Source organism: Petaurus breviceps, unplaced genomic scaffold, assembly GCF_028583685.1.
Source record: "Petaurus breviceps papuanus isolate PSGF00001 unplaced genomic scaffold, PetGlider_PUasm1.0 111, whole genome shotgun sequence".
In the NCBI taxonomy this organism is placed as follows: domain Eukaryota; kingdom Metazoa; phylum Chordata; class Mammalia; order Diprotodontia; family Petauridae; genus Petaurus; species Petaurus breviceps.
The window spans coordinates 863,240-868,743 of NW_027185600.1; the positions used below are offsets into that span (position 1 = coordinate 863,240).

Sequence of the window (5,504 nt, forward strand, 5' to 3'; positions counted from 1 at the left end):
TGGTGGAAATCAGAGTCAACTTTATTCAGCTAAGAGTCCAATATATATAGTGTAAAACCAAATAGTTATCATAAGCCACTATCTTTGGGATTACACTATTGTCCTAGTTCCCATTTGCCTCATACGTAATGGCCACTTACTCTATCCTTGTTATCAGGGTTCGAGTACCAGGCAAGATGTTCCAAACCTCCCTAAACCTCCCTAGAACAAGATGGAGTTATCCCAAGGTTTCTAGTTAGTACTATGTTGCAACATTATAATAGTTTCCCTTGGGAACAATGCAAGCATCCTTGTTCCCAAGCTGGGAGCACATACCACACTTCTCAAGGGAATGAGAAGCTCATGCCTGTGAGCCTTCCTGGGGGATAGGGAACCAATCCAGGCCTGGTTATCAGGGTCTTATGCAGAGAGGGCTTATTCAGCCATAAGGGTCAGAGCCCCACTGGCCTGTGATCCTCTACGGCTCTCCCCTTCCCGTAGAGACAGAGGGAGAGACAGACAGAGAAAGATAGACACAGAGGAAGAGAGAGAGACACAAAGAGAGAGAAGGGGGTGGGAGAGGGAGAGCAAGAAAGGGACAGAAGGAGACAGAGAGAGACAGTCAGGCAGGTACCTCTCAAGTGTTGGATCTTCCTCCTGAAGTTCACTACCTGGTTTAAAAGTTGATTTGGGGTCTTTTCCTGGCTTGAGACCAGTGAGCAGCCATGAGCAGCAAAGTCTCACATGACACACTCTATGAAGCTGTGCGGGAGGTCCTGCATGGAACCCAGTGCAAAAAAAGAAAGTTTTTGGAAACTGTGGAGCTGCAGATCAGTCTGAAGAGCCTGACACCGTCAGGCTCAAATCCACACCCCGACCTAAATTTTCTGTGTGTGTACTGGGAGACCAGCAGCATTGCGATGAAGCCAAGGCTGTAGAAATCCCCCACATGGACATCGAGGCCCTGAAGAAGTTGAATGAGAACAAGAAATTGGTCAAGAAACTGGCTAAAAAGTATGATGTCTTTTTGGCCTCTGAGTCTTTGATCAAGTAAATTCCTCGAATCCTGGGCCCTGGTCTGAGCAAAACCAGCAAGTTTCCATCTCTGCTCACCCACAATGAGAATATGGTGGCGAAGGTTGATGAGGTTAAATCTACTATCAAGTTCCAGATGAAGAAGGTGCTGTGTCTAGCGGTGGCTGTTGGCCATGTGAAGATGACAGATGATGAGCTTGTCTACAACATCCATTTGGCTGTCAATTTCCTGGTTTCTCTGCTGAAGAAAAACTGGCAAAATGCGAGGGCATTGTAAATCAAGAGCACCATGGGCAAACCCCAGAGGCTGTATTGAATCAACATGGTGTTAATAAATGGAGGAAGCTGTTAAAAAAAAAAAGTTGATTTGGGGGCAGCCACGTGGCACAGTGGTGTAATGACAATTGGAATTTGAAGATCTTCCATGCCCCTTAACAGGCCATATGTAATCACACAGTGCCTATGGGGGAAGAAGCTTGCTGAAAGGGTGAATCAGGAAGGAGCAGGAGAGAGAGCCAGAACTCTGGGGATCAAGCAGCATGGAGGCAGAGTGGCTAACGTGAGTGATAGAGGGGCGTTTACGATTAAGGGATCCTGTTTTGTTTTGAAGGCCTGACAGAGGGAAAGCTTGGGAATGTTGGTGTTCACTGCATTGATTATGTGTAACAGCTTCTTGGTTGCTATGATGGATTTGGCTTTCTGGTATTTTGAATAAATGTTTTGGTTCTATCTTCCAAAAAAAAAAAATAAAAGGAACCAAAGACAATGAAGTAAGATCAATATTAAACATATATGACCCAAATGCCATATAACACCCGAATTCTTAAAGAAAAAGTTAAATGAATTACAGGAAGAAACAGGCAGAAAAACTATACTAGGACCTCAATTTTCCCTTCTCTGAACTAGATAAATCTAACCATAAAATAAACAAGAAAGAAGTCAAAGAGGTGAATAGAATCTTAGAAAAGTTAGATATGATATCTCTGGAGAAAAATGAATGGAAAAAGAAAGGAGTATATCTTTTTCTCATATACATGGGGCCTTCACAAAAATTGACCATATATTAGGATAAAAACACTCAAAACCAAATGCAGAAAAGCAAAAATAGTAAATGTACACTTTCAGACAATAATGCAATAAAAGTTACATTGAATAAAGGACCCTGAATCATAAATTAAAAGTTAATTGGAAATTAAATAATTTAATCCTAAAGAATGAGTGGGTCAAAGAACAGATTATACAATCAACTATTTCATTAAAGAGAATGACAAAAATGAGACAGCATTCCAAAATTTGTAGGATGCAGCCAAAGCAGTACTTAAGGGAAAAGTAACATCTCAAAATTCATACATCAATAAAAGAGAAAAGAGCAGATCAATGAATTGGTCATGTAAGTTAAAAAAAAAACTAAAAAGAGAAAAAATAATAATTCCCAATTAAATACCAAAATAGAAATCCTGAAAAATCAAAGAATAGATTAATAAAATTGAAAGTAAGAAAGTCATTAAACTAATTTATAAAGCTGGAAGTTAGCTTCATGGGAGGAAAAAAAAAAGATAAACCAATGGTTAGTTTGACTGAAAAAAAAACAACCAGAAAAAATGGCTAAACAAATTGTGGTATATGGTCATGATAAAATACTACTGTGTTATAAGAAATGATGAGCTCATTGATTTTGGGGGAAAAAAACATGCACACACTTGCACAAAATAATGAAAAGTAAAATGAGAACCAAGAGAAAGTTGTATACAGTAACAATAATATTTTTATCACAGTTTTGAGCAACTAGGTCATTTTGACTATTATAAATACCAAATTAACTACAAAGAACCATGAAGGAAGGTGCTATCTGTATCCAGAGAAAGAACTGATAAATAGGAGCATGTATAGAATGATTTACATTGTGTATGTGTGTGTGTATACATATATACATACATACACACAGATACATTTGTATACATATTTGCATCTAATGATAGCCATCTCTATGAGGGGGGAGAGTTACATTATAACTTTACTATATATTTAAAAGGAACAGCAAGTTGTACTTAATAGATTTGTAGTTTCATTTGTAATCTTTTTTTTATTCTATGTTATGGAAATACTTGTATTATTTCACAAATTAAAAATAAAATTAAAAAAAAATAAAGCACACCCAGCACATGAACTCCAGATCTTTACCGGGGTTTGGCCAATCAAGAATGCTCTTCTATTTTCCACGTTTTTGTTTGAACCGTCAAGTAAATAAAATAAGTGGATTCAGAGAGAGAGAGAGAGAAAAGAAAACCAAATTACTAGTACAAAAAATAAAAAAGGTGAATGTACCAACAAAGACAAAATTAAAGCAATTATTGAGTTATTTTGCCAATTATGTGCTAATAAATCTGACAATCTAAGTATAATGGATAACCATTTATAAAACTATAAACTACCCAGGGAATAGAACACTTAACCCTATATTAAAAAAAAAAATAGAAAAGAAATTGAACAAACCATTAATGAGCTCTCTAAGAAAAATTCCCAGGACCAGATGAATTCACAAGTAAATTCTATCAAACATTTAAAGAACAATTAAGTCCAATACTATATAAACTATTTGAAAAAAACCAAGTCTGACATAATTCCTTTTACAACAGAAATACAGTGCTGCTACCTAAACCAGGGAAAGCAAAAATAGAGAAAGTCATAGACCAATTTCCATAATGAATACTGATACAAAATTTTTAAGTAAAATACCAGCAAGGAGAGTATAGCTATATTTCACAGAGATCACACATTTTGACTAGGTGGGTTTATACCACTAATGCTGATAAAATACCAGGAAAACTATTAGCATAACTGACCACATCAATAACAAAACCAACAAAAATCACATGATTACATCAGTAGATGTAGAAATAGCCTTTGACATAATACAACATAATAAAAACACTAGAAAGATGTAAAAAACAAGCACCCTAGCACACCCAGGAAGCCAGTTAGCACAGTTACTTAGATCTGCTTTTCTAAGGGAAAGACTTGTTATTTATTTTTATTTTTATTTTTTGCCTTTTGGAGAGCAATTGGGGTTAAGTAACTTGCCCAAGGTTACACAGCTAGTTTTTGTGTGTGTGTGTGTGTGGGTATTAAGTGTCTGAGGCCAGAACCAAACTCAGGTCTTCCTGACTCCAGGGGGCCGGGGCTTTACTCACTGTGCCACCTAGCCGCCTTGGAAAGACAACTTTTAAAGGGGTTAACAATCTTACTTAAATTACAGATAAGTAGAAATACAAGCAGAGAAATTAGCACAGATATTCAACAGACAAGGCTTCAATTGTCTGAACGAAGTAATACAACCATCTACATACACTACCAGATTGGGGAAGCACAAACATCCAGGTGGGAAGGGAGGCTCTTAACAAACAGCTACTCAGAGTCCCATCCAGGGAATCAAATGGTCCTTCTTATGAGTGAACCTCCAAAGCAAAACACCAACCTCCCAGTATATATAGTTTTCAACTAATAGGCTTATAGCCAGAAGGCAGCACAACCCTCTCAGTGCCTAATTACCTTAATACCGAGAAAGTGTGAAAGCCTTCCTACAAGCAAGCCTCTCCTAAGCAAGCTTCCCTTTAGACAAGTTCCTCCCCAATGGGCTCTATGTGACTCAGAATGTGTCACAGCTGGACTACAGCTCAAAGCAGTAAGACATCCATGATTGAACACATGTGGTCACATAGGCCTACTGATGGATGAGGAAGATCTTCATATTCCATTAACATTATAAAAGCATAGGGATCAGTGGAATCTTTCTTAAACTGAGAAGTAATATCTATCTAAAACCATGATCAAACATTGTCTACAATGGGGAATAAAGTCCAGGGTGAAGCAAGGATGCCCATTATTACCATTATTATTAAATAGAAACGCAAGCTGTAGCAATAAGGCAAGAAAAAGAAATGAAAATCAGTAATGAAGAAACAAAACTATGACTCTTTGCAGATATGATGGTATACTTAGAGAACACTAGAGAATCAACTGAAAAACTAGTTGAAATAACTAACAACTTCAGTAAAGTTACAGGACAGAAAATAAACGCATCAATCATCAGCATACACATGTGTATATATATATATGCATACATATATACATATACATGCACACATGTGTGTCTCTGTGTGTATATACACACACACATACATATCGCCTAGCAGGAAGAGATAGAGAAATGCCACTTAAAACAACTGCAGACAATATGAAATACTTGGGAGTCTACCTGCTGAGGCAAACCCTGGTATTATAGGAACACAAAAACACTTTTCACACAAATAAAAGACAGAACCAAACAATTGGAAAAATACTAATTGTTCATGGGTAGGCCAAGCCAATATAATAAAAATGGCATTTCTATCCAAGTTAATTTACTTGTTCAATGCTATACAAATCAAACTATCAAAAATGTATTGTATAGAGTTAGAAAAAATAAAAACAACATTCATCTGGAAGAACAA

General features: G+C 36.9%; 1 pseudogene; it reads left to right on the plus strand.

Moving 5' to 3' along the window:
• Positions 1–666: 666 nt before the first annotated feature.
• LOC138157050 (large ribosomal subunit protein uL1 pseudogene) lies at positions 667–1,375 on the plus strand (annotated as a pseudogene).
• The last annotated feature ends 4,129 nt before the right edge of the window (positions 1,376–5,504 follow it).